The sequence below is a fragment of the Cnephaeus nilssonii genome (assembly GCF_951640355.1).
Source record: "Cnephaeus nilssonii genome assembly, chromosome: 22".
NCBI classification, from domain to species: domain Eukaryota; kingdom Metazoa; phylum Chordata; class Mammalia; order Chiroptera; family Vespertilionidae; genus Cnephaeus; species Cnephaeus nilssonii.
This window is the reverse complement of record NC_137093.1, coordinates 16,569,938-16,583,175: the sequence shown is the minus strand read 5'-3', so window position 1 is coordinate 16,583,175 and position 13,238 is coordinate 16,569,938.

The following is a 13,238-nucleotide window of genomic DNA, read 5'->3' as shown; positions in this document are numbered from 1 at the left end:
AAACATAGCCATTTAAAAAGGCTATATGTTTATAGATAGCCTTAAAAAGGCCTTGCTGATTCTGAGAGCTAGTCATGATGGTGCCCCTTCTACAGAGCCTCTGCCTGTAGCCCTGATGGCCAGGTCTAGTCAAGCCTAGTTCCTAGTCACTTGAAGACTTGTCTCATTTTTGAGATCATATATCTCTCCAGGATGGGAACCTCGTGTTGGCCATATTAGCATCACCTTTTGGCTTAGCATATGTCTTCACATGACAGGCTCCCTAAATACTTAATGAACTTGTTGAACGATTGTAGTGAATGTGTTTACACCAACCGGTAGCTGTTTAAAGACTAGGTGTCTGAGCCACAAGTAAAGTGGCCAAGTGTAAACTATGGCTAAGGATGATATCCCTAAAACATGTTTCAGAGCATTTCCTAGGATAGGGCACTCCAAAGATAATAGTAATAATAATAATAATAATAATAATAATAATAATAATAATAGTCATGATTGCCTACAATATGCTAGGCACTCACTGTGATTTGGGACATTACAGATTTATAGGAATTCTGCCCTAACAGGAGCTCCCGGTTGAGACAAGATATTCTCCCCTCTAATCTCACTCTGTGAAATGCTGCCAGGCCTGATGGATTTGCCAAGCTAAGCTGGCTCTGGTGGGAGCTGAAACAATTTGTCAAATTCAAAGGGGTTGTGAGCATGAACATGTATGGGAGAGGAAGTTTAACATTGCCTAGAATGTCAATCCAGAACTTGTAGCCCAAGCCAGACAAGCCAGGAAGGAAATAGCCCAAGGACACTGAGGGGGGTGACGCAAAGCCCTGTGCAGTTGGCTCTGGTTAAGGATTGACAGCAGGGAAGGGTGACATCCTTGATTTATAGGCAGTAAGAGTTTCAAGTTCCCATAGAAATGGGCCCTCACCTCAAATTAAAGCAGCTGTTTATAGAAATGAAAGGGGAATTAAATCCCCAAACCTCCACTCTAGCCCTGGGCCTCTCTTCTGAAGCTTCAAGTGTCTGGGGAAAGTGTATGTTGACTCAACAAGAACAGTCAACTGGAGAATTGCGTGTAGCGGGTACCTGAGATTCCTGCTGGTAAACATGGCCCCGGGGTCTCTGTCTTAAGGAAACTGACATCTGAAACAGGGGCTGAGGTTATCAATAGAAGAATGAATTCTGAACAAATTTGAAAATATACTGGGAGGAGAGGGAAACAGGAATTGAGTCATGTTGAGGGTTTGAGGGTGGAGATGGGCTGAGTGCAAAAGGGAGGGATGCAGGAGCCTCAGAATTGCCGCCATCTGCCCACTCTCTGCCCACTGTGGGCACCTAGGACGTGTGGTCTACTCCTAGATGGGTCCGTAACTGTACTACCCAGCATCATGGCATTAATGCATCAAAATCACTGCCTAATCCTCCTTAGGTTATGACTGTGGCTAGAAATGCCAGGGTGGTTTCACATGTCTCTGTCAAAACCCTCAGCAAAAGTAACAACAGATAATATTTACCAGCTATTTAGTCTTTAATGTGCATTGTTCTACACTTTTCACATAGAATAATTTGTTTGATCCTCAAATACTAAGAGGCAGGAAATACTACTACTCCCCATTTTGCTGATGAAAAAACTGGGACACAGAGAGGTTGGAAAACCTCACTGAGACCACACAGTTAATTGGTAACTGAGGGAGCTGGGGTCCAGTCTACTCCAGAGTCACCCCCTTCACTATAACAGCACACAGTTGGTAGAGCCAGGGTTGCCAGGAGCTTCCATAGTCGCCGAGGAAGACGTGTTCATGGCAGGCTGTCCCAGACACCTAGAGACTGGTCACCTTATTCACAGAAGTATAATCCAATGTAATCATCAACTCTTCACTCTTCATACCCATCTCAGACTTCTCTTTTCTTCCTGACTGTATGGCATGTGATCTGCCTGCCATTTGGGAGGCCAGGGTGATCCGCAGCCTCTCTCCTTTAGCGCAGTCTCTGAGTAAACATGGACAGTTCTTGATCTCACTGAACGAAGGTGGCAAGTGTTTCAACTGATTCTGTAGCCTGTGGATGTTTCCCTGGTTTTACTCTCAAAATATGTCTCAGTCCTGTCCAACTTCATGATCATCACTCTAGTCCAAGCCACCATCCTCTTTTCTCCAGATTACAATGGTATATCTCAAACAATCTCCCTAATCTATGTTTGTTTGATGACATGACAACCAAGTTGGTCTCTTAGAACTGTAATTCAAACTGCATCATCCTTTGAATTAAAACCTCTCAACACAATCTCATTGCTCTGAGATTAAAAGTCAACCTTGATTCCTACTTCTTTGTCCTTTTCATCTAAAAGTTCTTTTCACTAATTATGCTTTAATTCCACTGCCTACTTTTTTATTTCTGAGCATGTCAAACCCTTTCTCACCTCTGGCAATTTATATTTATGCACATTTTTATGGAAACGCTCTTCCTCCCGATGTATGCAGCGCTGGCCCCTTCTTCAAAGTTCAACTCAGATAGCACCTTCTCGAAAAGGTCAATGCTGAACATTTTATTTCAAGGGCTTTCTTCAGTAAGCCTAAATCTCATCATTCTCTTCATGGCCTTCATAATATGATCACAGTGATATTATGGAAATAATATTCTATACATAAAGGGAATATTTTTTTATCCATGCTATTTTTTTTAATTATTGGTCTCCTCCATTGGAAAGTAAGCTTCAAGGGAACATAAATCTTATTCATTGTTTTCATTCCCATATTTACATAACCTCTCATACAGTAAGCACTCTATAAATAATGTTGATTGGCTGGATGAATGTATAAATGAATACCTCAATAAAGGGATGGATCATGATGTATTTAAAGATTAAACAAAGTAGGCAACATATCAAATCCCTGAATAACATTTGACAAAAATAAATATCCTACAAAGCATTGAATGGGAACCAAACTCACCTTCTCCCAGCTCCAAACTGGATTTACAACTAAATTATAGATCAATCAACCTGAATAACCACCTGAAGACTAGCTGAACAGAAATATTATAACCAAGGATTTACAGGAGAAGTCACATAGAGACTGTTACAAGGTCAGAGATGAGGATGAGGCTGGCCCCACACCCACCTACAGCAATGGAGAATCTGGAGGAATATCTCAGCTGCAAAGATCTTCCCTTAGGAGATCGGGCACTGGGATCCCCAACCCAGAGCACCAGAGCCAGGAAGAGGAGCCCACATAACATCTGGCTGTGAACATCAGCAGGGATTCTGTCCACAACAGAAAGATAGGAGTCTGCTAAAAACACAAGCTCTCTCTTAAAACGTGGACACACAAAATCTTGTTCTAGGCCACTCACCTGGGGCTCTAGTGGAGGGAAGGTGACTTAGAGCAAACTGGTGTCATACAGAGAATATCTGGGTTGCATGGCTCTGAGGAGAGATCCCTGTGCTGAGTCCCTGTCCCATACCAGCCACAGAGGCCATCTTCCCTGGGTAGAGACCTAGAGGGTACCTAACCCCGCCCTCCTGACTCCCTATAGCCCCACCCTGCCCAGCTCCTGGATGGCAGAAAAGTCTGCTGTAGCTTGGGTTTGTGATGTGTTCTGCCTTGGGGAAAAATTAAGGAGATTAAGGCCAAACCAGGAGTTGTGGGAGACTTGGGCAGTCACTGAGTTGTGTGGCTTTGGGGTGGGGGCAATTTTTATAATCTCCGCATGCCACTGGTACCACCCCAAGAGAGCAGACCCTCTAGCTCTATCTTCTTGACGCCTGGTTATACTACCCTGTTGAGCTCACATCTCACAGAGGAGTCTGCTGGCTGCACCCAACTGTGTGTGCTTTTATTCTTGGGGAGCTCTGGAGTTGAGGCCACTCCCTCCCCACCCCCCAGCCCTGCCACTGGGTCCCTGACTAGTGTTCCACCCAAACAGGAGATCCACTAGCCCCATCCTCCCACTCCAGTTCTGCACCAACCATATCAAGCTCAGGCCTGAGAAAGAGATGGCACACCTGTCAGAATAGCTATCATCCTATCTAATAAAAGAGTAATATGAAAGTTGACCATCACTCCAACACACAAGATGTCTGCCCCCATGTGGTCAAAGATGGTTGCCCCCATGTGGACACAAGATGGCCACCACAAGATGGCCAGCAGGGGAGGGTAGTTGGGAGGGATCAGGCCTGCAAGGGAGGGCAGTTATGGGCGAGCAGACCAGCAGGAGAGGGCAGTTTGGAGGGACCAGGCCTGCAAGGGAGGGCAGTTTGGGTGACCAGGCCTGCAGGGGAGGGCAGTTAGGGGTGACCAGGCCTGCAGGGGAGAGCAGTTGGGGGTGACCAGGCCTGCAGGGGAGGGTAGTTAGGGGTGACCAAGCCTGCAGGGAAGGGCAGTTAGGGGCAAACAGGCTGGCAGGGGAGTGGTTAGGGGGTGATCAGGCTGGCAGGCAGAAGCGGTTAGGGGCAATCAGGAAGGCAGGCAGGCGAGCAGTTGGGAGCTAGCAGTCCTGGATTGTGAGAGGGATGTCCGACTGCCTGTTTAGACCCGATCCTGGTGGGATTGGGTCTAAATGGGCAGTCAGACATCCCTTGAGGGGTCCCAGATTGGAGAGGGTGCAGGCTGGCCTGAGGCTGGCCTGAGGAATTTCGTGCACCAGGCCTCTAGTCTATAATAATAAAAGCGTAATGTGCTAATTAGACCAGACAGCCGAACGACCTTCCGGATGTCATTCTGGATGAAGATGCAGCAGCGGGGGCCAAGGCAGAGGTGGTTAGGGGCAATCAGGCAAGCAGGCAGAGGTGGTTTGGGGCGATCAGGCAGGCAGGCAGAGTGGTTAGGGGTGATCAGGCAGGCAGGCAGGCCAGCAGTTAGGAGCCAGCGGTCCCGGATTGTGAGAGAGTGCAGGCTGGGCTGAGGGACACCCCTCCCCCCATGCATGAATTTTGTGCACTGGGCCTCTAGTTAATAAATAAACAAATAACAAGTGTTAATGAGGATGTGGAGAGAAGGGAACCCTTGTGCACTGTTGGTAGGAATGCAGTTGGGGCAACCACTATAAAAAGTGTAGAAAGTCATCAAAAATTAAAAATGGAACTACCTTATGACCTAACAATTCCACTTCTGGGAAAATATTCAAATAAATCCAAAACACTAATTCAAAAGAATACATGTACCCCTATGTTCATCGTAGCATTATTTAGAATAGCCAGGATATGGATGCAGCCCAAGTGTCCATCTGTAGATGAGTGGATAAAAAGTGGTAGTACAGTTACACCATGGAATACTACTCAGCTGTAAACAAGAAGGAAATCTTACCTTTTGCTACAGCATAGATGGCACGTTTTTCTCATTCATTTCAGTGTCAGAGCCTTTAAAAAAAAAAACCCTAAATATACAAACACAGCGTTTAAATACTCAGTGCAAATATAAAAAATAAATGGTGTAATGTGAAGTTATTTGGATAAAGGTTATAGGGTTAGGGATTTCTCTAGGACGTTTCCTTAGGAGTAAATCCTCATTTTACAGTAATTTCTATGATCAAAGAAGAGATAGGTTCCTATGGGGGCGGGGTGTAAAAATATATTAAATTAAAAAGTCAATCCTCTGGCTGCGGTGGCTCAGTGGTTGAGCATCGACCTATGAACCAGGAGGTCAGGGTTCGATTCCCCATCAGGAAACATGCCTGGGTTGCAGGCTCAATCCCCAATGTGGGGTGTGCAGGAGGCAGCTGATCAAGGATTATCTTTCATCACTGATGTTTCTCTCTCTCTCTCTCTCTCTCTCTCCCTCTCTGAAATCAATAAAAATATATATTTTTAAAAACATCAATCCTGTTTTCAACTGACCCCCCTTTTCTACAGACAGCTCAGCCCTTTGGCAGCTGCAACCACAACACTTTTTCATGACGGTTTAGAGCGGAGGCACCGAGAGGGGCACCAGGGGCTTCGGGTGAGCCAGAGAGGCCAGAAGAATGGTAATCAGAGGAAAATGACTTTTCCATCAGAACAGAAGTCTCCAGAAAGCCTACAATCCTGAATGATCGCAGCACCGGAGGCTTCACATAGTAGATTTTAATCCTAGAAAAGGAGTTTAATACATAACGTGCTGTCAGGGTATGAGCTTGGGAGCAGATTGAGCTTAAGTCAAATACTCTGCATTTACAAAGCCCACTGATTAATAAACATCCACCAAATTTTGCTCTTTCTCTACAATACACTCCAGAAAATGGATGGATATTATTTTTCTCATCCCTCCTAAGCTGTAACATGAGAGAAGCAATATGATTAAATATTGCTGGAAAGAAATGCAATGGTAGAGAATTATAAATCATATTCTTTTGTTTGGTTAGCAGTTTTTGTTTATTTGTGTCTAATGCAAAGAGCAGGGGAAATTTCCATAATTTGCATTCTATAACCTGCAGTACATATGACAGGAGAGGAAAAAAATCTAATCGCGAAAATGTGTTTTTCCTTTCTGGGCCAAAAGCAAAATAGCACCAGGTTGAAATATTCATCTATTTCTCCTGCCAGGGCTCATTCCTTTTAGTGACAGTCCTCTGCCCTTAAAAACAAACAGACAAAAACTCTTAGCGATTTGCTCACAAAGATATTGGTCAAAATACAAATCTTCGTCTTCCAGTCTAGTCTTTTCCATCATTAATAACTGGAGGAATGCACTTCTTTCTGAGGAGGAAAAAGATTGCTTCTCTTGTGTTTTGTTTGTAAAACAGAATGTGACACCAGGTGTATTTTGCACTGATTCTGAGAGAGGAAAAATATGACCGGCAAATACATCTGCAGAATTATATGCACCCAAGATAGGAACACTGTGTAAGGAAGAATTCTTCAAGTGGGTTTGTGTACGCTCTGCATTCAGAAACCACATTTCATGGCAGTGTTCAAGTCTGTGAAGGAATAATGCTTGAGTGTATGAGCAGGTTTTATCATTATTTTTCTCTGTATCCATTCAGGGCAAGCGAAGAGGATATATATTTAAATGTTAGTATAAAATCTTTAAGCCAGACAATTTGAAAGTCGTTGAAACTCTGAGGGTAATAAGATATGAGACTGTGTTCCAAGGGAGACGATATTATAATCCATTTCAAATAGTGTTAGTTTTGTGCTACATATCCAATGACATACTCCAGGGCAGATATAGAACAACTTAATCCACACATATCTTTGTGTGATCTATACATTCATATACAAAGATGCACTGAGATATATATGCATAAGTGTTAAAGATGTTTATAATAAATAAATGGGAAAAATGAGATGAAGATATTTGATTTTCAGAGAGGAAGAAGGAGAGAGAGATAGAAACATCAATGATGAGAATCATCGATCGGCTGCCTCCTGCACACCCTGTACTTAGGATCCATCCCACAACCTGGGCATGTGCCCCTGACCAGAATCAAACCTGGAACCCTTCAGTCTGCAGACCAACTCTCTATCCACTGAGTCAAACTAACTAGGGCAACTTTCTTTTTAGAGCAATTTTAGGTTCACAGGAAAATTAAGGGAAAGGTACAGAGATCTCCCATATACTCCCAGTGCCCACACATACATAGCCTTCCCCATTATCCACATCCCTCACCAGAGTGGTACATTTGCTATAACTGATAAATTCACACTGACACAGCTTAATCACCAGAAGTCCATAGTTTACATCATGGTTCACTCTTAGTGTTGTACATTCCATGGGTTGGAGAAATGTACAATGATGTGTATCTACCATTATAGTACCATACAGAGTATTTTTCACTGCCCTATAATTTCTCTGAGTTCTTCCCTAAAATTTCTCTGGGCTCTGCCTATTTACCCCAACTTTTGGCAACCACTGATCTTTTTAATGTCTCCATAGTTTTGCATTTTCCAGCATATCTTATAGTTGAAATCATACAGTGTGTACAATTTTCAGATTGGTTTCTTTTACTTAGTAGTTAGAGGCCCAATGCATGAAATTCGTGCAAGAGTAGGCCTTCCTTCCCCCAGCTGCTGGCACCAGCTTCCCTCTTGTACCTGGGACCTAGACTTCCCTCTGGCCGCTGGCAGTCACCCAGCACCCAGACTTCCCTCGCAGCCCTAGCTTCATCTGGCAGGTCGTCCGGAAGGACGTCTGGAAGGATGTCCGGTCTAATTAGCATATTATGCTTTTATTATTATAGATATGCATTTAAGTTTCCTCCATGTCTTCTCATGGCCTAGCAGCTCATTTGTTCTCGGTGTTGAATAATATCCCATTGTCTGAATGTACACCAGTTTATTTATCCATTTGCCTACTGAAAGACATCTTGCTTGCTTCCAAGCTTTGGCAATTATGAATAAAGCTGCTATAAACATTCTTGTGCGGGTTTTGGTGTAGACACAAGTTTTCAAATAATTTGGGTAAATGTCAAGGTACACAATCATACAGTAAAATGCCCAACCCCCTTTCAAAGTAGCTATACCAGTATGCATTTAAACCAACAATAAATGAGAGTTCCTGTTTCTCCACATCTTTGTCACTATTCGATGTCAGTGTTCCAGGTTTGGGCTATTCTAAGAGGTGGGTAGTGGTATCTCATCGCAGATTTAATTTTCGCTTTCCTGATGACATGTGATGTGGAGCATTTTTTCATAGGCTTAGTTGGCATTGGAATATCTTCTTTGCTGAGGTGTCTGTTATAGTCTTTGGTCATTTTTTTGAAAATTGGGTCGTTTATTTTCTTATTGTTATGTTTTAAGAGTTTGGATAACAGTCTTTTATCAAATAAGTCTTGCAAATATTTTCTTTCCATCTGGCTTATTCTTTTTATTCTCTTGACATTGTCTTTCACAGAAAAGAACTGTTAAATTTTAATGAAGTCCAGATTATCAATTATTTCTTCCATGGATCATGATTTTGGTGCTGTACCAAAAACAATTAACATTTTGAGTTAATTTTTGTGAATGATACAAGATCTCTTTCTAAAGACACTTTTTTTTGCTGTTGGCATGTGAATTATTTGTTGAAGGAACTATCTTTGCTTTATTGTATTGCCTTTGCTCCTTTGACAAAGAGCAGTTGACTATACTTATGTGGGCTTATTTTTGGGCTCTCTATTCCATCGTTCTATTTGTTTATTTTTTTCAATTATAACACTGTCTTAATTATTATTGTTTTATAATAAGCCTTAAAGTCAGGTAGTGGCAGATATCCAAATTTATTCTTCAACATCATGTTGGCTGTTCTGGGTCTGGTATCTCTCCAAATAAACTATAGGATCAGTTTGCTAATATCCATAAAATAACTTGATAGGATTTTGACTGGGATTGCATTGAATCTCTAGATCAAGTTGGGAATAACTGACATCTTGACAATAATACATCTCTATATCTATAAAGTATTGCTTTGTTTAATTTAGTTCTTTGATTTTGTTCATCATAGTCTTATCATTTTACTCATATAAATGTCATGCATATTTTCTTACGGTGGGTGTTTTTCATATTCGGGGGCTGTTAATGTAGATAATATTCTTTTTTTAAATTTCAGATTCCACTTCTTTATTGTCAATATAAAGGAAAGCAATTGACTTTTGTAATTAACCTTGAATCCTTCAACCTTACAATCATTGCTTATTATTTCTATTTTTGTTGTCAATTCTTTTGGTTTTTCTATGTAGACAATCCTGTCATCTATGAACAAACATAGTTGTATATCTTCCTTCCCAATCTGTATACTCATTTCCTTTAATTGCCTTATTACATTAGCTTGAACTTTCAGCTCAGTATTGGAAAGTAATGGCAAGGAGGGATATCTTTGACTTGTATCTGATCTTAGTGGCATATAAAATAATGTGAGCTATAGATTTTTATAAGTATTCTTTATCAAGTTATTTTCAATTCCTAGGTTAGTGAGAGTTTTATTACGAATGGATATTGAATTTTGTCAACTGCTTTTTTTTTACATGTATTGATATTATCATGTAGTTTTCTTTTATAGTCTATTGGTGAGATAAATTAATTTATTTTCAAATATTGGGCCAGTCTTGCACCCCTGATAAATTCTACTCAGTTATTGTTTATAATTATTTTTCCCCATTTTTGGATTAACTTTCCTAATATTTCATTGAGAAATTTTGAAACTATGTTCATGTGTGATATTGGTCTGTCATTTTCTTTTCTTGTAATATCTCTGCCTTTGTTTGGTTTGGGGATTAGGGTAATGCTATCCTCATAGAATGAGATAGGACATATTCTCCATGATCCTATTTTCTGTATGGAATTACAGAGAAATGATTCCATTTCTTCCTCAAATGCTTGGTAGAATTCACCAGTGAACCCATCTGGATCTGGTACAATATTTCAGATTTTCATGGCAAAATGAGTCTCAGCCATGTGTGATGTGGCACAGAAATTTGACAGGATAAAAGCCAGGAAGAGTTAAGGTTTGTTGGTTCTGAGAAAACCAATATTACAATCAAAAGTATGCAGAGGTAGGAGGGAGGGTTGGCAGAAGAAGTCAAATGCTAAAAGTTCCATAGGAACTGACATGAGTCAAGCATGAGGCCTTTTGGTACAAAAAAAAAAAAATAGCTGAGGGTAAATAAAAGAATCTGAAGAGAACTAGGAAATATTTTTTTTTTTTTACTAAACCCAACATAATCTTTCCGAATTTAATTTTCTGCCTATATAGAATTGCACTCATGCTGGCTCTGGCTCCATGGCATCCTAATGACACCACTTACACCTTGACAGCTTTGACGATTGACAAGTTAATTGCTGGGTTGGTATGAGTTTGGATAAATCAGGAGGAGGCTAAACTTTTTAGTGAACATACACACACACACACACACACACACACACACACACACACACACACACTAACTCTCACGCACTTTAATTCTAATAATTTTTGTTAGTTCTCTGCTGTTCTGATAATGTATTGTGGTGTAACCAACCAACCGAAAATGTTTTTATTATGCTTAAAAATTATTGTTAAGGAATTTGAATATGGCATAGCAGAGATGGGTTGTCCTATCGCATGGTGCCTGGGACTGCAACCTTAAAAATTTAAAGACTTGGAATGACTTGTTGGTTGGGGCTTGGAATAGTCTGGAGGTGCCTTCAATCACGTGTCTGGCAGTTGATGCTGGCCGCTTGCTGGGACCTCAGGTAAACTGTCAGCCGGGACACCAACACATGGCTTCTCCAGGTGGTTTCTCCACGTGGGCTAACTTAGGCTCCTTCATAGCCTGGATGCTGGGTTCTGAGACCAAGTGTACCAAGAGGACACAGTGGCAGAACAGAGCATGCAGTGTCAGTTTCTGGAATACTCTATTCGTTGTGGTGGTTGTGGCAATCACAAAGTTCATCTCGGGTTCAAATGGAGGGATATAGACACCAGCACTCAATGGGAGAAAGGTCAAGGTCCTATTGGAAGAAAAGCATGTGAGATACAAGATCTTGCCATGGCCATCTTTGGAAAATACAAACTGCCACACCTGTAAATCAGTAGAAATAATATTGGCAATTTACTAAAAGTAGAGTAGCAGAAAAGAATCTTGATCTTTAAAAAGTCATCAATATTGAATTAATAATAAGACAGATTTAAACATCTCTCACCCAACAGAATTTGAGGAAATAGTTCAATAAATCAGAGTGACCATAGGGGGTATGGAACCTGACTGATGGTCTTCATATCCACCCTGGGCAATACCAAAATATTCTGGGAGATGTAAATTTCTATCGGTGCCACCTCTTCAACATCATGGCCTTTTAGTCCCTCACACACTTCATTCCAGACCTTTCCATTACTAATAATTGCCCTACCTCAAAGTCTCCTATCCTTCTCTAATCATTCATGTTCTTAAAACTAATTGAGATTTTAGTCCATTAACCATTTACTTTCATCTTATCCATCATCCCTCTTTTTTCTTCTTTTCTCTTTTTATTCACCTTAGATTACTCCCCTATTATCCATGTCAGATTGCATATTCCATATTTGTAATAATGTTCTTACTAACGCCCTTAAACTCATTTTCCCCTTTTGTAACTATTCATTCTTTTATGGGTCTTTTGAAAATGAAACCCAGGAAAACTTTTTTAAAATACATTTTTATTGATTTCAGAGAGGAAGGGAGAGGGAGAGAGAGATAGAAACATCAATGATGAGAGAGAATCATTATGGCTGCCTCCTGCATGCCCCACACTGAGGATTGAGCCTGCAACCCGGGCATGTGCCCTTGACCAGAATCTAACCTGGGACCCTTCAGTCCACAGGCCAAAGCTCTATCCAGTGAGCCAAACCAGCCAGGGCCCCAGGGAAACTTTTTTATTCCTACTCTCATAAGTCCTCTTGAGGCAATGCTTGAATGGGGAAAGGAAAAGAGAACTGCCTAGAAGGAAAAACAAAGTTGGCTAATATTTCAAAGAGAATATCCAGCCACATGAATATTTTAAAAGTTAATTTTGCTAATTACTGGGAAGGAGCAGTTCAGTGCACTATCAGAGTATGGAATAGTGATCCCAACTATTCCCTCATTAAGGGCCCCAGGAATAGGGTGCAGGCTTCTGATTAGTAAGACCATGGTGCCCATTCCTCCTCTTGATGTTTATGCTTTAAGTTAGCAGAATGCTGAGAAGTTTGTAAAGAAAGAACAGGGACCCTTCAGTCTGCAGGCCGACGCTCTATCCACTGAGCCAAAACAAGCTAGGGCTTTCTCTGGAATTTAACAAGAGCTTATTATTGTCTTCAGAAATAGAGAAAGTGACAAGGGCAATATCCTAAGTTACCATGAAGAATCAACAGCACATCCTGAGTCCTGACTTTCAATCCCTCTCACTTTCCACCCAATGGTCTGGTCCCGTGGTTGGCAAACTGCGGCTCGCGAGCCACATGTGGCTCTTTGGCCCCTTGAGTGTGGCTCTTCCACAAAATACCACGGCCTGGGCGAGTCTATTTTGAAGAAATGGCATTAGAAGAAGTTTAAGTTTAAAAAATTTGGCTCTCAAAAGAAATTTCAATCGTTGTACTGTTGATATTTGGCTCTGTTGACTAATGAGTTTGCCGACCACTGGTCTGGTCCATCCACACTTGCTGACCATCAGCTACTGATCATTGCCTTGTCCTGTAGCAAAGTCAGTACACACCAGAACCTTATTTCCTCATCTGAGCACCTGAAGAAAGCCAACCACCTTCTCACTCTCAACCTGCTCTATTTCTGATGGATCTCCCTGCACCAATTCTGCTTGTCTCCGGGAGCTGGGAGGAGGTAACTACCAGGCCCTATCATTG